The 23,770-nt window shown below is 38.7% G+C and overlaps 1 long non-coding RNA gene and 1 pseudogene across 5 annotated transcripts in view; one reads left to right on the top strand and one right to left on the bottom strand.

Annotated features, from left to right (window-relative positions):
- The window catches only part of LOC140639859 (uncharacterized), a 415,066-nt gene that overhangs the window by 336,757 nt on the left and 54,539 nt on the right, over window positions 1-23,770 (top strand). The gene's annotated exons all lie outside the window — the stretch shown is intronic.
- LOC140640606 (small ribosomal subunit protein eS6-like) lies at window positions 20,696-21,515 on the bottom strand (annotated as a pseudogene).

The raw sequence follows: 23,770 nt of genomic DNA, 5'->3' as shown, positions 1-23,770 counted from the left end.
TAAATCCAGGAAAATTGACCAGGTTTAACATTCCAGAGCTCTTGTGTGGATGATTCTTTCTTTGCGATTACTTGTGAGAGTGATGAGATGCTGCTTGTGCTACCCCAAGGATTATTCCTTTCTATTGCTTGTAATTTGTACATTTGCCCCATGTGCCTTGCACCTTCCCATCCCCTTCACAGTCCTCTTTGCTTGTGCCTATTGAATATCCTTTTATAAAAAAAATTTGGGGGGCCACCTTGGTAGCTCAATGGTTGATTTGGCTCAGGTCATGATTCTGGGGTCCTGGGATTGAGTACCACATCAGGCTTCCCACAGGGAGGCTACTTCTCTGCCTATCTCTGCCTCTTTCTCTGTGTCTCTCATGAATAAATAAATAAAAATCGAATAACTAAATAAGTAAATTTTTAATTTAAATTCAATTAATTAGCATATAATGTATTATTGGTTTCAGAGGTAGAGGTCAGTGATTCAAACTTTTTACTTATTTATCTCTCATGCTCCTTGAAAACAGGGATTCCATGCCCAGCTCATAGCTTACAGTAAATATGTATTGATAAATTGTTGTGAATTATGAGATAATGGCTATAATGGAATATTATAGAGCCCATGGAAAGAATGATATTAATCGCTATACATAGATATATAAAGATTCCCATCTATTTCATAGTATAGTTACTAGAAGAAAGCAAGCTGAAAATCATAATGCATAGGATGATCCCATTTTTTTTTGAATAAAATAATGCTTATGTGTATATTCATAGAAAAGGTAAAAAGTGTAAGTACACAGGGGCTGGATATAGGGTAAAAAGGTAGGGCTTTTGCTTTTAACTTAATAAATTTCTATGTTTTAATCTGTTAGATTGAATCTGTATTACTATTATAAATTAAAAACCCAGTAAAGAGTTTTAAAAACCATAAAATTATAGATTCTGGTTGCTAAATACTATTATTTAAAAAAAAAAAAAACACTCATTCATTTTGTAGGGCTACTATAACAAATTACCCCAAACTGAGTGGTTTAATAAAAGAAAAATGTATTCTTTCATAGTTCTGGAGGTTAGAAGTCTGAAATGAAGGTAGAGCCATGTTCCCTCCAAAGGCTCTAGGAAAGAATACTTACCTCTCTAGCAGTAATTAGTAATTTTGGCATTCCTTGGCTTGCGGACACATCATTGTAATCTCTGCCTCCATTTTCACTCGGGCTTTTCTTCTGTGCTTCTCTAGACCTTTACATATCCTTCTTATGAAGACACCAGTCATTGCATTTAGGGTCCACCCCAACCCCGTATGACCTTAACAAAACTAATTATGTCTGCAAAAACCATATTTTCAAATAAGGTCATATTCTGAGGTTCTGGATGGAGTTGAATTCTGGGGGGACACAATTCACCCCAGTACAAATATTAACAAGGGCCAAAACCAATAAGTTCTATGTGTCAAGACTTCTTTTCTGAAGACTGTTGTCTGGGCAGGTAGGTTATCAGTACAGTTTGCTATCTCTCATTGAACAGGTGCAGGAGTGCAGGATGGAAGTTCCGTGTGATAGTGCAGTTGCTGCAGGTTTGGAGAACCTAACAAGCCTTCAGTTTATCTCTCCTCCAGTCTTAGACCCGAATCCACTTGACCCTATCACTCCAGTTCTGGGATGAAACAGCTTTTAGTTCCCTTTTTAATCTCTACTTTTACTTTTGATGTGAGGTTTTGCTTAATTTACAAATTTAGTTTCTTTCCTTCCTTTTCTTTCTTTCTTCCTTTTCTTTCTTCCTTTTCTTTCTTTCTTTCTTTCTTTCTTTCTTTCTTTCTTTCTTTCTTTCTTTCTTTCTTTCTTCTTTCTTTCTTCTCTTTCTTTCTTTTGTCTTACTATAGACGAGGCTCTGCAAGGTACACAAAATGAATTTCCTTAATTTTGAGGATCTTGTAGTTTGGATTATGAATGTGAGTACTGTACTTACTGATTTAAAGAGACACATTTTAACATTCCTAAAACTGGGACTTTTCTACTGTTGATGGTGTGACATAGTTTGACAGCATTAAAAATTTCCTAATGGTAAAAAAAAATTACATGCCCTATAGTTAATATCTTCAGATTCAATGAGATATGGTAGCATGAGAAATTGGGCAAGTTACCTGCCATTGATAAGCATTTGCTGTGAGGGATTGTGTGTTAGGAACAGGAATCTATAGTTTATTTCTTTAAATAGTTTTTAAAAATAAAAATATGTTTATAGGTTTATTATGGCTATTACTTTTTTTAAAATAAATTTATTTTTTATTGATGTTCAATTTGCCAACATACAGAATAACACCCAGTGCTCATCCCGTCAAGTGCCCCCCTCAGTGCCCTCCTCCCCTTCCACCACCCCTAGTTTGTTTCCCAGAGTTAGGAGTCTTTATGTTCTGTCTCCCTTTCTGATATTTCCCACACATTTCTTCTCCCTTCCCTTATATTCCCTTTCACAAGTATTTATATTCCCCAAATGAATGAGAACATACACTGTTTGTTCTTCTCCGATTGACTTACTTCACTCAGCATGATACCCTCCAGTTCCATCCACGTTGAAGCAAATGGTGGGTATTTGTCGTTTCTAATGGCTGAGTAATATTCCATTGTATACATAAACCACATCTTTATCCATTCATCTTTCGATGGACACCGAGGCTCCTTCCACAGTTTGGCTATTGTGGACATTGCTGCTAGAAACATCGGGGTGCAGGTGTCCCGGCGTTTCATTGCATCTGTATCTTTGCTCCCGACAGTGCAATTGCTGGGTCGTAGGGCAGGTCTATTTTTAACTCTTTGAGGAACCTCCACACAGTTTTCCAGAGTGGCTGCACCAGTTCACATTCCCACCAACAGTGCAGGAGGGTTCCCCTTTCTCCACATCCTCTCCAACATTTGTGGTTTCCTGCCTTGTTAGTTTTCCCCATTCTCACTGGTGTGAGGTGGTATCTCATTGTGGTTTTGATTTGTATTTCCCTGATGGCAAGTGATGCTGAGCATTTTCTCATGTGCGTGTTGGCCGTGTCTATGTCTTCCTCTGTGAGATTTCTCTTCATGTCTTTTGCCCATTTCATGATTGGATTGTTTGTTTCTTTGGTGTTGAGTTTAATAAGTTCTTTATAGATCTTGGATATTAGCCCTTTATCTGATACATCATTTGCAAATATCTTCTCCCATTCTGTAGGTTGTCTTTTAGTTTTGTTGACTGTATCCTTTGCTGTGCAAAAGCTTCTTATCTTGATGAAGGCCCAATAGCTCATTTATGCTTTTGTTTCTTTTGCCTTCGTGGATGTATCTTGCAAGAAGTTACTATGGCCGAGTTCAAAAAGGGTGTTGCCTGTGTTCTCCTCTAGGATTTTGATGGAATCTTGTCTCACATTTAGATCTTTCATCCATTTTGAGTTTATCTTTGTGTATGGTGAAAGAGAGTGGTCTAGTTTCATTCTTCTGCATGTGGATGTCCAATTTTCCCAGCACCATTTATTGAAGAGACTGTCTTTCTTCCAATGGATAGTCTTTCCTCCTTTATCGAATATTAGTTGCCCATAAAGTTCAGGGTCCACTTCTGGGTTCTCTATTCTGTTCCATTGATCTATGTGTCTGTTTTTGTGCCATACCACACTGTCTTGATGACCACAGCTTTGTAGTACAACCTGAAATCTGGCATTGTGATGGTCCCAGATATGGTTTTCGTTTTAAAACTTCCTCTGGCTATTCGGGGTCTTTTCTGATTCCACACAAATCTTAAAATAATTTGTTCTAATTCTCTGAAGAAAGTCCATGGTATTTTGATAGGGATTGCATTAAACGTGTAAATTGCCGTGGGTAACATTGATATTTTCACAATATTAATTCTGCCAATCCATGAGCCTGGAATATTTTTCCATCTCTTTGTGTCTTCCTCAATTTCTTTCAGAAGTGTTCTATAGTTTTTAGGGTATAGATCCTTTATCTCTTTGGTTAGGTTTTTTCCTAGGTATCTTATGCTTTTGGGTGCAATTATAAATGGGATTGACTCCTTAATTTCTCTTTCTTCAGTCTCATTGTTAGTGTATAGAAATGCCATTGATTTCTGGGCATTGATTTTATATCCTGCCACGCTACCAAATTGCTGTATGAGTTCTAGCAATCTTGGGGTGGAGACTTTTGGGTTTTCTATGTAGAGTATCATGTCATCGGTGAAGAGGGAGAGTTTGACTTCTTCTTTGCCAATTTGAATGCCTTTAATGTCTTTTTGTCATCTGATTGCTGAGGCTAGGACTTCCAGTACCATGTTGAATAGCAGTGGCAAGAGTGGACATCTCTGTCTTGTTCCTGATCTTAGGGGAAAGGCTCCCAGTGCTTCCCCATTGAGAATGATATTTGCTGTGGGCTTTTTGTAGATGGCTTTTAAGATGTCGAGGAATGTTCCCTCTATCCCTACGCTCTGAAGAGTTTTGATCAGGAATGGATGCTGTATTTTGTCAAATGCTTTCTCTGCATCTATTGAGAGGATCATATGGTTCTTGGTTTTTCTCTTGCTGATATGATGAATCACCTTGATTGTTTTTGGGTGTTGAACCAGCCTTGTGTCCCGGGGATAAATCCTACTTGGTCATGGTGAATAATTTTCTTAATGTACTGTTGGATCCTATTGGCCAGTATCTTGTTGAGAATTTTTGCATCCATGTTCATCAGGGATATTGGTCTGTAATTCTCCTTTTTGGTGGGGTCTTTGTCTGGTTTTGGAATTAAGGTGATGCTGGCCTCATAGAACGAATTTGGAAGTACTCCATCTCTTTCTATCTTTCCAAACAGCTTTAGGAGAATAGGTATGGTTTCTTCTTTTAATGTTTGATAGAATTCCCCTGGGAAGCCATCTGGCCCTGGACTTTTGTGTCTTGGGAGGTTTTTGATGACTGCTTCAATTTCCTCCCTGGTTATTGGCCTGTTCAGGTTTTCTATTTCTTCCTGTTCCAGTTTTGGTAGTTTGTGGCTTTCCAGGAATGCATCCATTTCTTCTAGATTGCCTATTTTATTGGCGTATAGCTGTTCATAATATGTTTTTAAAATCATTTGTATTTCCTTGGTGTTGGTAGTGATCTCTCCTTTCTCATTCATGATTTTATTAATTTGAGTCTTCTCTCTCTTCTTTTTAATAAGGCTGGCTAATGGTTTATCTATCTTATTAATTCTTTCAAAGAACCAACTCCTGGTTCTGTTGATCTGTTCGACAGTTCTTCTGGTCTCAATTTCGTTGAGTTCTGCTCGAATCTTAATTAACTCTCTTCTTCTGCTGGGTGTAGGATCTATCTGCTGTTTTTTCTCTAGCTTTAGGTGTAAGGTTAGCTTTTGTATTTGAGTTCTTTCCAGTTTTTTTTTTTTTAATTTTTTTTTTAATTTTTATTTATTTGTGATAGTCACAGAGAGAGAGAGAGAGAATGAGGCAGAGACACAGGCAGAGGGAGAAGCAGGCTCCATGCACCGGGAGCCCGACGTGGGACTGGATCCCGGGTCTCCAGGATCGCACCCTGGGCCAAAGGCAGGCGCCAAACCGCTGCGCCACCCAGGGATCCCCTCTTTCCAGTTTTTGAATGGATGCTTGTATTGCGATGTATTTCCCCCTTAGGACTGCTTTTGCTGCATCCCAAAGATTTTGAACGGTTGTATCTTCATTCTCATTAGTTTCCATGAATCTTTTTAATTCTTCCTTAATTTCCTGGTTGACCCTTTCATCTTTTAGCAGGATGGTCCTTAACCTCCACGTGTTTGAGGTCCTTCCAAACTTCTTGTTGTGATTTAGTTCTAATTTCAAGGCATTATGGTCTGAGAAAATGCAGGGGACGATCCCAATCTTTTGGTATCAGTTCAGACCTGATTTGTGACCCAGTATGTGGTCTATTCTGGAGAAAGTTCCATGTGCACTTGAGAAGAATGTGTATTCAGTTGAGTTTGGATGTAAAGTTCTGTAGATATCTGTGAAATCCATCTGGTCCAGTGTATCATTTAAAGCTCTCGTTTCTTTGGAGATGTTGTGCTTAGAAGACCTATCGAGTATAGAAAGAGCTAGATTGAAGTCACCAAGTATAAGTGTATTATTATCTAAGTATTTCTTCACTTTGGTTCTTAATTGATTTAAATATTTGGCAGCTCCCACATTCGGGGCATATATATTGAGGATTGTTAAGTCCTCTTTTTGGATAGATCCTTTAAGTATGATATAGTGTCCCTCTTCATCTCTCACTACAGTCTTCGGGGTAAATTTTATTTTATCTGATATGAGGATGGCTACCCCTGCTTTCTTTTGAGGACCATTTGAATGGTAAATGGTTCTCCAACCTTTTATTTTCAGGCTGTGGGTGTCCTTCTGTCTGAAATGAGTCTCTTGTAGACAGCAAATAGATGGGTCCTGCTTTTTTATCCAGTTTGAAACCCTGCGCCTTTTGATGGGGTCATTAAGCCCGGTCACATTCTGAGTTACTATTGAGAGATATGAGTTTAGTGTCATCATGGTATCTATTCAGTCCTTGTTTTTGTGGATTGTTCCCTGAACTTCTTCTTAAAGGGGAATTTTAAGAGTCCCCCTTAAAATTTCTTGCAGAGCTGGTTTGGAGGTCACATATTCTTTCAGTTCCTGCCTGTATTGGAAGCTCTTTATCTCTCCTTCCATTTTGAATGAGAGCCTTGCTGGATAAAGTATTCTTGGTTGCATGTTCTTCTCATTTAGGACCCTGAATATATCCTGCCACCCTTTCTGGCCTGCCAGGTCTCTGTGGAGACATCTGCTGCTACCCTAATACTCCTCCCCATAAAGGTCAGGGATTTCTTGTCTTTTGCTGCTTTAAGGATCTTCTCTTTATCTTTGGAATTTTCAAGCTTAACTATTAGATGTCGAGGTGTTGAACGGTTTTTATTGATTTTAGGGGGGGATCTCTCTATATCCTGGATCTGAATGCCTGTTTTCCTTCCCAGATGAGGAAAGTTTTCAGCTATGATTTGTTCAAATACATATTCTGGCCCTCTGTCCCTTTTGGTGTCCTTGGGAACCCCAATTAAATGTAGGTTTTTCTTCCTCAGGCTGTTGTTTATTTCCCTTAATCTATCCTAATGGTCTTTTGTTTGTCTCTTTTTTCCTCAGTTTCCCTCTTTGCCATCAACTTGTCTTCTATGTCACTCACTCATTCTTCCACTTCGTTAACCCTCGTAGTTAGGACTTCTAGTTTGGATTGCATCTCATTCAATTGATTTTTAATTTCTGCCTGATTGGGTCTAAATTCTGCAGTCATGAAGTCTCTTGAGTCCTTTATGCTTTTTTCTAGAGCAACCAGTAGCTGTATAATAGTGCTTCTGTATTGTCTTTTTGACATTGAATTGTAATCCAGATTTTGTAACTCTGTGGGAGAGAGGACTGTTTCTTTCTTTTGAGGTGAGGTTTTCCTTCTAGTCATTTTGCTCAGTGCAAAGTGGCCAAAAACAAGTTGTATTGGGAAAAGGAGAAAAAGAGAGAGAAAGAAGGAAAGAAAAGAGAAAAAGAAAAAAGGAAGAAAAAAAGAAAAAAAGAGAAGAAAAAGAGAAAGAAAAAGAAAGAAAGGAAAAAAAGGGTGGGGGAAGCAAACAGAAATCAAAAAGAAAAAAAAGAAAAGAAAAGAAAAAAACCACGGGGGAGTATCTTCTGATTCTGTATACTTTAATTCCCTTGACTTCCCCTGGAACTTGTCCGTCTAGCTGGTCTTCTGGGGGAGGGGCCTGTTGTGCTGATTCTCAGGTGTTAGCAGTTGGGGGAGCTGCTCTGCCCCTGCCTGTTGCAGGGCTCAGTGGGGGTTGTTTACCCCGTGAGGCCCCAGGAGGAACAACCGCAGTGGCGGGGCCAGCTCTGCAGCCCTGGAGTCAGCTCCCGCAGTAGCCCCGGAGCTCTCCGTCTGCAGGGCCTGGAGGCTCCGGGGAGGGGCCGCTGATCTACTCAGCTCGGGGCAGGAGTGTCCTTGCTGTCCTGGGCTCTCCCGGCCTCTGCCTGTCCCGGGGGGAAGCTGGATCCTGGGCTGTGTCCCGGCGTTCTGTGCTCCGGGGCCTGTGCTGTTAGATTCGCGCTCCCGCCCCACAGCCCCCTCCGCGGAGCCGCCGCCCGAGCCCCCCCCGAAATGCCCCCCCCGCCGCAGCCCCCGAGCCCCCCGAGCTGCTCCCGCCCCGCAGCCCCCTCCGCGGAGCCGCCCCCGAGCCCCCCCGAGCTGCTCCCGCCCCGCAGCCCCCTCCGCGGAGCCGCCCCCGAGCCCCCCCGAGCTGCTCCCGCCCCCCAGCCCCCTCCGCGGAGCCGCCCCCGAGCCCCCCGAGTTGCTCCGGGTCCCGCTGTGCGCTGCAGCCCTTAGGGACTTCAGCGCACTCTCCCGGGGCGCAGGTGCCTGTTACTGTCCTGGGGAGCCCGAGGGCATCCCCGCCCTCCTGGGTCCTGCTCCAACTCCCTGCGAGCCCCTTTCCGCCCGGGAAGGTCGGTGCAGCTCCTGCTCCTCCGGGACGGGGCTCTCCTGTCCTGGGGACACTCGCCCCGGCCTCAGCCCGGCTCCTCGCGGGCCCCTCCCCCTTGGAGGCCTTTTGTTTCTTTATTTCTTTTTCCCCGTCTTCCTACCTGGTAGGAGCGCGAACTCTTCTCACTGTAGCATTCCAGGTGTTCTCTCTTTAAATCTCAGGCCGAATTCGTAGATTTTCGGCATGATTTGAAGGTTATCCAGGTAATTTGGTGGGGACAGGTGATTTGGGGACCCTACTCTTCCACCATCTTGCCCCTCCCTCCACCTATTACTTTTTAATTTGAGGTACAAATTGACCTATAGCATTACATTAGTTTCAAGTATATAATATAGTGACTCAATCTTTGTATATATTGCAAAATAATCATAAGTCTAGTTCACATTTATTAGCATACATAGTTACAAAAGATACTTTCTTGTAAAGAGAACTTTTAAAATCTATTGTTAGCAATTTGCAAATATGCAATATGATATTATTAACTATAGTCATCCATGCTGTACATTACATCCTTGGGACTTATTTTATAACTGGAATTTTGTATTTTTTTTTACTCCATTCTCTCATTTCACTCCACCACACTTTCTGCCTCTGGCAAACACCAATATGTTCCCTGTATCTATGAACTTAAAGATTTTTTTTAATTCCATGTATATATGAGATCATTGTCTTTGTCTGACTTATTTCACTTAGCACAATGACCTTAAGGTCCCTCCATGTTGCAAATGGCAAGATTGCATTCTTTTTTATGCCTGAGTAATATTCTTTCTATCTATCTATCTATCTATCTATCTATCTATCTATCTATCATCTATCACATTTTCTTTATTATTTCATCCATTGGTTATTTAAGTTATTTCTGTATCTTGACTATTGTGCTATGAATGAAAATGGGGATTTAGTTTTTTTTCTTAATGTTTTCATTTTCTTTAGATAAATACCCAGAAGTAGAATTGCTAGATCATATGGTAATTCTATTTTTACTTTTTTTTTTTAATTTTTTTTTAAATTTTTATTTATTTTATGATAGTCACAGAGAGAGAGAGAGAGAGGCAGAGACACAGGCAGAGGGAGAAGCAGGCTCCATGCACCGGGAGCCCGACGTGGGATTCGATCCCGGGTCTCCAGGATCGCGCCCTGGGCCAAAGGCAGGCGCTAAACCACTGCGCCACCCAGGGATCCCTATTTTTACTTTTTTGAGGAACCTCCACACTATTTGCTTTAGTGGCTTCTCCAATTTACATTCCCGAGAACAGTACACATGGGTTTCCTTTTGTCCATATCCTTGCTAACACTTGCTATTTCTAATTACCTTATTGCTTAAATTTATTCTGTAAATATGATCCTGCACTGCTATTTGCAAGGGATAGAGAATATCCAAATGCTCATTTAAAAAAATATTAGAACTTAAATTTACTAAGCAAGATATCTGGATAGCATTAAAAATCTTACAAGGCAAAAACATTTGTGAACTAGGGCAGAAGGCAAATCCATGGTCAGTAATGTCCAAAATTATGAACATTTTACCTTTCTTATTAGTAAGTTTCTTCTAAGAAACTGGGTTTTTGAATTTATATCAATTAAACCAAGTCTTTAAGGTGGAAAATTCATTGGTATCAACTGAACTGTTTTGCTTTTTGCTAAACCTCCATTCAGTTATCAATACTGAATTCTGTTTGCACAAAGTATCTTTTGTGTAATGCAAATTTCTGTCACTATTCCCTAGGGGATAAAATATCACATGGAAAAAGGAAGAAAATGAAAGATGAATTATGAATCTAATTCATGAGTTTTTTTTTCTTTTACATAGTATTTGTGTCAGAGTCAGAAATAAAATCTAATTGAGAATATTCACCAACTAAAAGAAAACAGTTTTATGTGGCAAACCTACTGCCCCAGAAAACAAGTAATTAAAGAACCTCTTAAAATAGCAGCCATAAAATTGACATTCTGTGGGAGACCATGTGTTCATTACTGTTCTTTTTATTGAGGATCCTCCCTGGGCACTGTTCTGAGAATTGAAATCTGCTGGCAGAATGGGAACTTTAGCCAAGGACTTTGCATCCTCTTTGAGGGAAAAAGGTTAGTGCGTTTCTGGTGTACACAGGATAGTTGTATCATGTCAGGTGGAAATATGATCTTATCTTTCTTTGGAGCTTGGTTATGACTTAAGGAGATCTGTATGGGTGCCAAATTGACAAGCCGTGGACTTGTGGTAATTAATTGTGAGTGTCACCTTTGTTAGGTCGTGGTTACTAAATAGCCGAACATTATTCTCCATGTTTCAATGTAAGTATTTAAATTTTGTTTCTATTTGAGTATAGCTGACACAATGTTCATTAGTTTCAGGTATAAATGAAAATATTTTTTTGGTTGAGATTAATATTGAAATCTCTAGGTTTTGAGTAATATGAGTGAATTATCTAATCAATTGAAGGTCTTAATAGAAATAGAACTGACCTCTCTGAAAAAAGAGAGATTTCTACCCAGCAGACCACCTTTGGACTTGAAGTGCAAAATCAACTCTTCTCTGGGTCTCTAGCCTGCTAGCCCAACCTGCAGATTTTGGACTTGTCAGCCTCCACAATCATGTAACCCAGTTCCTTAAAATAAATCCTTATCTTATCCATTATCTATCTATCCATCATCTATCCATTTATACATATATACATCTTATTGGGTTTTTTTCCTTTGGTGAACCTTGATGTATACAGATTGTATGAGAGACAAAGCTTGGATAAGCAGAAGAGACTTTTTCCTGAGTTTAAGAACTCCAGGCATGGCAGACACTATTCCCTTACTACCTACTATTTTTCTATTTAGGCAAGGAATTATATGGAGAGTCTGTGATATTTCTTTGGCTGAAAGAAGTTGGAGGAAGTTTCTACAGAAAGGCAAAAGGGTCTTCCTTTATATTTTTACTCTATTGCTGATGGAATCTCATATTTCCCCCAATTTCCCCAAATGGGAATTGGAGCTAGATGTTGGAATCATTTATTGGAGCCAGTAACGAAACTTTGGTTGTTACTACAAATTTTACATTACATTTGCTTAGATCTCCTAGGGTTTGAGAGGGAATGTGCCCTCTCCACCATGTAAATAAAGAAACAAATATGATGGCCCACATCTTCCCTTAAAGACAGGACACTACCACTTCAAGGAAGGAAGCTCCAGCTCAAGGCTGCTGGGAGAGGGAGACTGGCTATATTCAAGTAGGTCATCTGTTTTCTCTCACAGAGTCCTCCTGTGGTCTGGCTCAAGCATTGCCTCCTTCATGAGCCTTTCTAAACTTTAATAGATTTCTTCCTACTCCAGAGTGTCCATCTCTATTCTCCTTCACAGCAAAACTTCTTGAGTCACCATCTCTGCAGCCTCACTTCACTTTCTTCCATACCTGACTCTATGCAGGCATTAGTCCTCATTATGCTACAAAGACCACCCCAGTCAAGGTCCCCCTTGACCATCATGTTGCCACATTCAAAAGTCACCTCTAGGTTCTCATCTTCTTTCACACCTCAGTGGCACTGATGATTCAGTTCTCCTCGAAACATGTTTTCTTTAGGTTTCTGTTGAGTAGAATTAAAATGAGATTTCCTCCTAGCTCGTTTCCTAATCCTTCTCAAATATCTTTGCAGATATCTCTGCTACTTAAACTTGAAAACCTAGAGTATCCAAGGGCTCGGTCCTGTACTCTATCTGCATAACCAAGCCTATGGCTTAAAATGCCATCCATATGCCTCATAAATCTACATTTCCATTTGTGGCCTTTGCCCTGAAATCCAGGCTTGTATATTCCAATTTCCTACTCCAATTTCCTACTTCACATCTCTGCTAACTATTCCCTATATTTGTAATCCTTAATCTATTCACAGATAGTTCCTTCTTATTATTTAAATTTCAATTTATACAGTACCTGTATAAACATTATCAGCTATATATCTGTCTATTTCTCATCTATCTACTGTTTATCATCACTCACTTACTTTTAATTTTATGCATAACTTGTGCCAGTGTGTATCCTTCTTTCCTTTAAAAAAAAAATCCTAGTTAACATACGGTGTAATATTAGTTTCAGGTGTAGAATATAATGATTCAAAATCTCCATACAACACCTGGTGCTCATCACAAGTGTACTCTCTAATCTCCATCACCTATTTTGACCATTTCTGGCCCCCTCCCCTCTGATAACCATAAATATTTTCATTATAGTTAGGAGTCTATTTCTTGGTTTCTCTCTCTCTCTCTCTCTCTTTTCCACTTTGCTCATTTGTTTTGTTTCTTAAATTCCACACAGGAGTGAAATCCTATGATATTTGTCTTTCTCTGACTGACTTATTTCACTTAGCATTATACTCTCTAGTTCCATCCATGTCATTTTAAATGGCAAAATTTTATTCTTTTTTAAAAGATTTTATTTATTTATTCTTGAGACACAGAGAAAGACAGAGTCACAGGCAGAGGGAGAAGCAGGCTCCCTGAAGTGAGCCGGAAGCAGGACTCAATCCCAGGATCCCATGATCATGACCTGAGCTGAAGGCAGATGCTCAACCACTGAGCTACCCAGGTGTCTCAAGATTTTATTCTTTCTGATGGCTGAATAATATTCTATTGTATATGTATATCACCTCTTCTTTATAGATTCATCAATCAAAGAACACTTGAGCTATTGTAGGTAATGCTGCTATAAACATCGGGGTGCATGTATCCCTTTGAATTTGTGTTTTTGTATTTTTGGGGTAAATACCCTGAGTGCAGTTGCTGGGTCATAAAGTACTTCTATTTTTAACTTTTTGAAGAACCTCCATACTGTTTTCTATGGCTGTACTAGTTTGCATTCCCACTAGCAGTGCATGAGGATTCCTTTTTCTCCACATTCTCAATAATACCTGTTGTTTTCGTGTTGTTGATTTTAGCCATTCTGACGGGTATGAGGTGATATCTCGTTGTAGTTTTGATCTGCATTTCCCTGATGGTAAGTGATGATGAACATCTTTTTATGTGTCTATTGGTCCTCCGTATGTCTTCTTTGGAGAAATACTCTTGTCTTCTGCCCATTTTTGATTGGATTATTTGCTTTTGTGTATTGAGTTGTGTAGGTTCTTTATATAATTTGGATAATACCCTTTTATTGGATGTACCATTTGCAAATATCTTCCCCCATTCTGTAGGTTGCCTTTCAGTTTTGTTGATTGTTTCCTTCATTGTGCAGAAGCTTTTTATTTTTATATAAACCCAATATTTTATTTTTGCTTTTGTTTCCCTTGCCTCAGGAAACACATCTAGAAAATGTTACTTTGGCCAATGTCAAAGACATTACTGCCTGTGCTCTCTTCTAGGACTTTTATGGTATCAAGTCTCACATTTAGGTCTTTAATCTATTTTGAACTTATTTTTGTGTATGGTATAAGTAAGTGGTCCAGTTTTATTCTTTTGTATATTGCTGTCCAGTTTTCCCAGCACCATTTGTTGAAGAGACTGTCATTTTCCCATTGCATATTCTTTCCTGATTTGTCAAAGATTATTTGATTATATAATTGTGGGTTTATTTCTGGGTTGTCTGTTCTGTTCTATTGATCTTTTTTTGTGCTAGTACCACACTGTTTTGATCACTACAGCTTTGCAGTATAACTTGAAGTTTGGAATTGTGATGCCTCCAGCTTTGCTTTTCTTTTTCAAGATTGCTTTGGCTATTCAGGTTTTTTTGTGGTTCTATACATATTTTAGAATTGTTTTTTCAAGTTCTGTGAAAAAAATGATATTTTGATAGGGATTGCATTAAATGTGTAGATTGCTTTGTATAGTATGGACTTTTTTTTAAAGATTTTATTTATTCATGAGAAACACAGAGAGAGAGGCAGAGACACAGGCAGAGGGAGAAGCAGGTCCTTGCAGTGAACATGATGCGGGACTCGATCCTCAGACCCCAGGATCATGACATGAGCCAAGGGAGACACTCAACCACTGAGCCACCCAGGCATCCTTACTATGGACACTTTAACAATATTTGTTCTTCTAATCCATGAGCTTGAAAAGTCTTTCCATTTTATTTTATTGTCTCAAGTTCTTTCATTGGTGTTTCATAGTTTTCAGAGTAGAGGTCTTACACCTCTTTGGTTAAATTTATTCCTAGGTATCTTATTATTTTTGGTGTAATTATAAATGGGTTTTATTAATTTCTGTTTCTGCAGCCTCATAATTGGTATATAGAAATGCAACAAATTTCTGTACATTGATTTTGTATCCTGCAACTCTACTGAATTTGTATTTCAGTTCTAGCAAAGACTGGTGGAGTCTTTCAGGGTTTTGTTATATAGTATAATGCCATCTGCAAATAGTGAAAGTTTTACTTCTTCTGTACCGATTTGGGTGCCTTTTATTTCTTTTTGTTGTCTAATTGCTGTGATTAGGACTTCCAGCATATGCTGAATAAAAATAATGAGAGTGGACATCCATGTTTTGTTCTTGACTTTAGTGGGAAAGCTTTCAATTTTTCACTATTAAGGATGATTCAGCTGTAGGAATTTCATATATGGCCTTTATTATGTGGCACTATGTTTTAAATCATGAATGGATATTGTACTTGTCAAATACCTGTTCTTTGTCTCTTGAAATGATCATATGGTTCCTATCTTTTCTTTTATTGATATGATGTATTTCATTGATTGATCTATCAACATTTAACCCTCTTACAACCGAGGAATAAATCCCACCTGATCATGATAAATGATTTTTTAAATGTATTGTTGATCCTCTTTGCTAGTATTATGTTGAGGAACTTTGAATCTGAGATATTGCCCATAGTTCTCTTTTTTAGTGATGTCTTTATCTGGTTTTGGTACGGGGTAATGCTGGCCTCCTAGAATGAATTTGAAAGCTTTCCGTCCTCTTCTATTTTTGGGGGGTGATTTGAGAAGAATAGTTATTAACTTTTCTTTAAAAGTTTGATAGAATTCTGTGAAGTCCTCTGGTCCTGAACTTTTATTTTTTGGGAGTTTTTAAATAAGTGATTCAGTTTATTTGCTGGTTATTGGTCTGCTCAAATTTCCTATTTCTTCCTATTTCAGTTTTTTTTAGTTTATGTTTCTAGGAATTCATCCATTTCTTCTAGGTTGTCCAATTAGTTGGCACATAGTTTTTCATAACATTCTCTTACAATATTTGTATTTTTGTGGTGCTGGTTGTTATTTCTCCTCTCTCATTTGTGATTTTATTTATTTTAGCTTTTTCTCTTTTTTCTTGATAAGTCTGGTTAGAGGATTATCAATTTTTAAAATTTTTTTTCAAAGAACCATCTCCTGGTTTCATTGATCTGTTATATTGATTTTTGTTTTCATTTCTATATCATTTATTTCTGTTTTCATCTTATTATTTCCTTCCTTCTGCTGATTTTAGGTTTTGTTTGTTGTTTATATCTTTCTTGTTTATTTACTTTTTTAGTGTATTTTAGTTTCTACTACTTAAATGAAAATTCCGAGATTATTAGATTACCTGACAGAATAGAAGCCTAATAAATATTTTTCAAATTACTTGATTGAGAAATTATCATTTATAGCTCACCATTTAGCATTTAAGTTTCTACTACCATAATATTTTGCTGTTTTCTTTTTTTTTTTTTTTAATTTTTATTTATTTATGATAGTCACACAGAGAGAGAGAGAGAGAGAGAGAGAGAGAGAGAGGCAGAGACACAGGCAGAGGGAGAAGCAGGCTCCATGCACCAGGAGCCTGACGTGGGATTCGATCCCGGGTCTCCAGGATCGCGCCCTGGGCCAAAGGCAGGCGCCAAACCGCTGCGCCACCCAGGGTTCCCTATTTTGCTGTTTTCATGTATTTGTCTGGATAGCTATAGATTTAATATTCTATAAAGAGTGAGGTTAAGTCCAAATGGTGTTTGAAAAGTGTTCCCATTTTTAGGCAGAAACATGAGGTTTAGCAATAGAAGGTACCAGTTGCAAGTTGTATACTTAGTCTAGCATACTTGGTCTGTGCATTAACTCTCCACCCCCATGAATAATTCTCTTATTTTGATGTTCCTGTCTTAGGGACTCTTTCCTAATGTAGTCCTGATCTCTGTCACTTCCTCCTCCTGATATTTCCAGTAAGGATGACCAGCCTCCAGGCACTTGGTTACTCCCCTTTGAGGGTAAATAGAGCTAAAAGCAACTGTGAGAGCAGGAACAGTATGTATGTTTATTCTTCCTGGTATCTATCTTCATTTCTCCTTTACTTTTGAAGGATAGTTTCACTAGATATAAAATTCTAGTTTGATAGTTCCCTTCTTTTAACATGCCTTGCCTGCATAGTATCCAACAAGAAGTCCTCTGTAATTCTTATCCTTGTTTTTCTATGGGTGATGTTGTTTTGTTGTGATGGTGGTTGTTGTTTGTCCCCTCACCTCAGCTTGCTTCAATAATTTTTTCTGTGTCTTTGATTTTCTGTAGTTGGATACGGAATGTAATATACATAATATGTGGTTATATATGGTTAATAATATATATATAACCCAGCTCTTCTAACTTTTTTCTTCTTCTGGCATTTCAATTATTCATATGTTTTACCTTTTGAAAGTATCCTACAGCCCTTGGATGTTGCATTCTATCCCCTTTTCCTTTTTTCATTCTATTTTCTCTTTATAACTCAGTTTTGAAAGTTTCTATTAACCTATCTTTAAGTTCACAGATTCTTTCCTCAGATACATTCAGTTTACTAATGCACCTGCCAAAGGCATTGTTCATTTCTGTTAGAGTGGTTTTGATTTCTAGCATTTCCTTTTGATTCTTTACTAGAATTTCTATCTCTCTGCTCATATTACCCACTTGTTCTTGTCTACCTTTTCCATTAGAGCCCTTAACATATTAATTACAGTCATTTGAAATTCGGGATCAGGCCTGATAAAACCAACACCTGTGTCATACCAGAGTATGATTCTGACACTTGCTTTGTCTCTTCAGACTGTATTTTTTCTCACCTTTTAGTATACCTTGTAATTTATTTTTGTTATTGAAAGGTGGACATGATATATTGAACTGGGATAAATAGGCCTCTAGTGTGATGTTTATGTTAATTTGGCCAGTGCTTGGACCATGCTTAATGTTTGCTATAGCTGTAAGTAGCAGAGACTTCGATTCCTCTAGCTATTTGTTGTTGTTGTTAGGTGCCCTGTTATCTTTGGGTTTCCCTAAAAATTCCTTCTTAAATAGAGTCTCAGTCTTGCAGCTTTTTTAGCTGAATCTACTGGTACTACAGTGTTGGTGTGGTGGTAAGGTATGGAAGAGGGGAAGCATCCTATAATCTTATGATTAAATCTCAGTCCTTTAGTGGCCCTGTGTCTCAAGGCTGTGACCTTTACTTGTGTTTCTTAGCTTTCCTCCCCTTTCCTTTGTATGAAATCAAGGCTAGAAGGGACGGTAGTGGAAAAATGCCCCATCACTATCTGTGATAAGGCTCTAGTGAGTAGGCCTTGGTTATGAACACTCTGGGAATATTTTACAATGGTTACACTTGCCTTCCCCTCACAGTAGCCACAAGGTGATCATTCTTGGCTCTTAACCATTAAAACCCTCATGTTCCTGGAGGTGAAATCCATGAAGGTGTGAAGGTCCTGTAATATCTGCAAGCCTCAGGATCTCTCACTGTCAAGCTAGTTCATACACAAGCTCCAGCAATTTGTCAAAATTTCCATTTAAATGTTTCTACCAAATTATGGCCCTGGTGGCTTCTGCCACAGAGAAGCAGATCTTAGCTCTAGCTCTGCAGGATTTGATTGGTGGTATGCTTTGCAATCTTAATTCTTTGATGTTTCCAGAAAAATCACCGATTTTCAGTCTGTTAAACATTTGCTTTTCCTAAGAACGAAAGTGATGATTTCCAAGCTTTTAACACATTGGACTCTGAACTGGAAGTCTAAATATCCTTTATAGGATCTAGTGCTGCATTAAACAGGCATCAGCACAGCATGTCTTGGCTTGTGTTTCCAGCAGTTCTACTTGGCCCATTTCCCCACCACTTCCCACAGCTGCATGGGACATTCTTCTTGATGAAAGAAAAGAGTTGGAGCTTTGGCAAGTTGTATTTTAATGACTGCCAATCTCTGAAATATAGTCACTAACTTAGTACTTAAAGTGAGTCATGGATGACAGCCAAGATGAAGTCAGGGATTATCTTAGCTTCTTGTTTTCATGTTCCAGACATGTATACTTGCATAGTGTCCAAAAACCCTTCTCTGTTGGGCTGGAGCCTTAGCTTCCTCAGGTAAGTCCATTTTTATAGCAGCAATGTCCACAATAGCCAAACTGTGGAAGGAGCCTCGGTGTCCATCGAAAGATGAGTGGATAAAGAAGATGTGGTTTATGTATACAATGGAATATTACTCAGCTATTAGAAATGACAAATACCCACCATTTGCTTCAACGTGGATGGAACTGGAGGGTATTATGCTGAGTGAAATAAGTCAATCGGAGAAGGACAAACATTATATGTTCTCATTCATTTGGGGAATATAAATAATAGTGAAAGGGAATAGAAGGGAAGGGAGAAGAAATGTGTGGGAAATATCAGAAAGGGAGACAGAACATAAAGACTCCTAACTCTGGGAAACGAATTAGGGGTGGTGGAAGGGGAGGAGGGTGGGGGGTGGGGGTGAATGGGTGACGGGCACTGAGCGGGGCACTTGATGGGATGAGCACTGGGTGTTATTCTGTATGTTGGCAAATTGAACATCAATAAAAAATACATTTATTATTTAAAAAAAAAAAGAAAGTCCATTTCTGATGTTTCCCTGAGGTCTTGGTTTCTGGAAGGTAGAGAGCCTTTAGTTTTCTTATTTGTGGTTTTGTTTTTACTCAATGGCAACATGTTTCCTCTCCTTTCTATCCTTCCATCATTCATTCATTCCTTTCATCTACTCTTCCTTCCTTTCTTCCTTTTCTTTTTAATATTAGTATTTAGCATGTTTGTGTGAGGCTAAACATTTTACTCCTTAATGATAGCTTTTATCAGAATAAGATAGTTTAGCTGAAGATGGCTGCCTGGTGAAACTTTTTGATACTGATTTGAAATGCAAATTAATATAAGCAATTACCAGATACTATACATGGTCTTAAAATGGAAGACTTTAAATGACATTTCCCTGGCACTCTGTGTGAATCTCAAAGATTAGGCATTCTTTTATTCAATAAATTAAATATGCACCCAAAACCCAGTTTGAAGTTACCATCATATAGTCATTCTTATTGTAGCCAGTTCTAAAATAAAGATGATTTTACCAAATAACAGTTACCTAAAGAATCACTTCCCACTTGGGAATATATGTTTAGAAAGTGAGATATTTTGTGTGGGTGGGTTCTGATGGCTTCAGAGTATGAAGACCAATGTGACATTTTTAGGGAGATGGATTTTTTTCTACTCGGTATGAAATTAGGAAACTAACATTTATTGATTCTTTTTTGTATCAAATTATTTCTATTCATTCAGTATTCAATGAATATTTATTGAGTGCTACCATGTTTTGGCCATATATTTTAATTGCTATGGGTACAGTGGGATGGGACACTCAGTTCCTTCTCTCATGAATCTCATATTTTGGTTGGGAGCATAAAATGAATACAGAGAATAATATGTACCCTGATTGAGATAGAAAATGGCTGGGTGAGTGGTAAGAAGAGGGTGTACATTAGATAGGGTAGGGAATCAGGCCTTTTGGAAAGGTGACATTCTCATTGAACTATTAGAGAGTCAGCCAACCACTCATTTTCTAATTTTTACAACAATGGGAGACCAAGGTAACATTTGCTCAGGTGGTACAGGCAAAGAAATAAATTACTTAACTAGATTAAGTAATTTCTTTAAAGTTACACAGACTTCCAATCTTAATCCATTTGCCTCCAAAGCTGTTCACTGTCACATCCTGCAGGTGCTTGTTTTCCAACTGCCTCAGGGATGGGCAGACACAAGCTCTTTGTTGACTCGATCTTGGACATTAGACATGGAACAGAGAATTTCTTAAGAAAACTAATGTGGAGTTACCTAATTGTTTTGGTAAAAACCTAAAAAAGGAAAGACAGCCACTTAATTATAGATACTTTTCATAAAAAGGGATTTTTAATATCAAAAGAGTTGAAGGGGTATTTTCTGAGATTAAAGGACATGAATCCAAATTAAATGAAATTAGCTTTATGAAACATCGTCTTTATTTTACTTATTTCTTTTTTTTCTGATCTTATTTATTTTATTTGTCACTCTTAGAAAATCTAATTTTTGACTGGACTCAGACTTAGAAGTAGAAGCTCTCAGAGAGGACAGCTTCCATCTCTTGGCAATCTGTTCCTGCCATTTTTCGTTGGCCTCCTTCATTCTCTTGGCCACAAGTTTAACATATTCTGCAGCCTCTTCCTTCTTTTTCTTAGTATGCTGTTTCTTCAAAGCAATACGCTGATGTTTGTATTGGAGGACATGTGGAGGACACATGGAGTAACAAGATGCTGAATCTTAGGCGCCTTGGTTCTAGGTTTCTTACCTTTTTTTGTTTAGGGGCTTTCTAACAACATACTGGCGGACATCGTCTTCTTTTGACAGATTAAAAAGTTTGCAGATTCTGCTGGCCCTTTTGGGCCCCAGGTGATGAGGCACAGAAATATCAGTGAGTCCAAGAATATCCTTCTCCCCTTTTTTCACAATAACCAAATTGAGAACACTGAGATTGGCATCCACCATGCAACCCCAGGTAGATTTGTGTTTCCTCTTTCCAGTCCTCCTGGGTCGGTAGCAGGAATGCCCCTTACTCAGCAGCAGGCGGACACAGCCATGGGTCAAGACACCCTGCTTCATGGGGAAGCCTTGCTTGTCATTGCCACCACTGATTTGTACTATGTAACCCTTCCATTCCTTGCCCAGAGCATCAGCAGCAATGTCTGTGGTCATATCCTTCTTATAAAAGGTACACAGTTTTTCACTGATCATCCACTTCAATGAGTTTCTGGCAGCCCGTGGCTGGGAAAGAGATGTTCAGCTTCATCCTGAAGGAACCAACTGCCTTGGAGGTGCGATGAAAAAGAGCCATTTTACTTATTTCACAGAGAATCACTAGAACCACAACATAAGTGGATCTGTTTGAGAACTGATGGACTCAATGACCTTGGAGGTTATCTCCAACCTTGAGAATCTTAGGTTGATATAAACCTCCTAAGCTTGATGTGTGGAGGGGCAACATAGGGAAATGGTCTTCTGTGAGGACATAAATTTTCTGTTAATTGAATCAATCCAGGAAAGTGTAGGTCATCATGACCTAAATATTTTTGGTTTGAGTCTTTTCATTTGAAATGTTTATCTATTTAAGGAAGAAGAGATACTCTATTCACTAAAAAGTTCAAACACAACTTAAAGCTAATTACAAAATAATTTACAAATTGTTTTTCTATAGGCAGTTGCTCATATTGCCTTGAATAATTTAAGAGATTAGATTCATTATTTTTCCTATTAATTAAATAGAGTGTTAGAAATGACCATTTGGACTTCTTTTTTTTTTAAGACACTTATTCAGCATCATGATCAGACTATTACATTTAGCGATTAATAGCATGCATGCATGCAAACAAGAAATCTACTTTAAAACCCTTTGTTGGAATGCTTTACACTTTCCACAGAACAGAAGCTAAAATAACCCATTATACAATTAGTCACAAATATAGTCCTTGAGTTTTCTGCCCATACACATGAGTATTGTCTAAAACATGTCTTCTTTGTAGCAGCTAGGCTCTGCTATCACTGTGCTTGGCTGAGTTTGCAAATCTTTGCAGTGTATAGCTTCCCTGTTACTTCTCTGGCTCTCTTCTCCTGTTAAGGCTTTTTTTCTGGCAGTAATTAAAACTTTCTGCCATTACCATAGCTCTCGATGCTGCTAGAACTGCCAGAGCCACCTTGGTTTTGTGGTTTGGCAGAGTACTGGCTTCACCATCACAGGGGCCAGAGTTTCTGCCTCTAAAATTTTCTCCTTTCATGGGTCCAAAATTTGAAGATTGCTGTAGTTGCCAAAATAGTTATAGCTTCCGCCACTTCCAAAGTTGCTTCTGTCATTACCAAATCAGTTATAGCCATCCCCACTGCTACCGCATCCACCACCATCTGGTCTGCCACCAAAGCCACCTCACCCACTGAAGTTTCCTCTATGACCAAAGTTGTAATTCCTACCAAAACCACCTCCACAACCACCAGCAAAATTTCCAGAACCACTTCAATGTCTTTGGCTGGATGAAGCAGTAGCCATCTCTTGCTTAGATTGGGCTTTCACAGTTGTGGCCATTCACAGTATGGGATTTTTAAAGGACAATCTTCTCTGTAGAGTCATGGTCATCACATGTTATAAAAGCAAAGTCTCTCTTCTTGCCAACTGCCTTGGTCAGTCATGATTTTAATCACGTCAATTTTCCGACACTATTCAAAATAATCTTAGATGATGTTAGATGATGTTCTTCAGTTTCTTCTTTAATGCCACCAAATAAATCTTGTTCACAGTTAAGTGGGTACCAGGTCTTTGCAAATCTTCTCTTAAGACAGCTCTCTTTGGTTCCACAACTCTTCCATCCACCTTGTGTGACCTTGCATTCATGGCTGCATCTATCTCCACCACAGTGGCACACGTCAAACCCCAAGCCTCTGGAGCACTTGGTGTTTGGATCTTTCATTACCACGCAGTCTATAAGTGTTCCATTGCTCAGAATGGCTCCTCAGACTCTCATCAGTTGTTTCAAAGCTCAAACCTCTGATAAAGAGCTTCTGCAGCTGTTCAGGCTCTTTGGGAGACTCTGGCTTCAACATAATGGCAGTGGGAGGGGAGATTTTAACGATGCCTATTCAGTGGCATCCACAGGCAGAAAGCAACCAGTTGGACTTCTATGAATAGGAATGTATGTGTGTGCATCTTTGTCATGAATATTCAAGTATTGATCAATTTATGATACTGATATAATGTATCTTTTGCCTAACCATGAAACATAAACAGAACTAGAAAATGTAAAAGAATAAATCCTATTTAAAATTCTGTGAAAACATAATAAAAATTACAGAAGAAATAATTACGTGCAACAGCAGCAATAGCATCCTTGAAACCATTTCTATAGTGTTTCAAGTATCTGAATGTGTCAGTTATGCCAGAGTTCATCTCCTAGAGAGGCAGGATAAGAAGTGTTGGGCTAAAGCCTCAAGGATCAATTGAAATTTCAGTTCTGTACATAATAAAAATAGCAAAGGTACAGGCTGTTTGAGTGTCTGGCT

The sequence above is a fragment of the Canis lupus genome, chromosome 9 (assembly GCF_048164855.1).
Source record: "Canis lupus baileyi chromosome 9, mCanLup2.hap1, whole genome shotgun sequence".
Taxonomy (NCBI): domain Eukaryota; kingdom Metazoa; phylum Chordata; class Mammalia; order Carnivora; family Canidae; genus Canis; species Canis lupus.
Note: the sequence above shows the minus strand (reverse complement) of the source record. Positions and strands in the feature narration are given on the sequence as shown.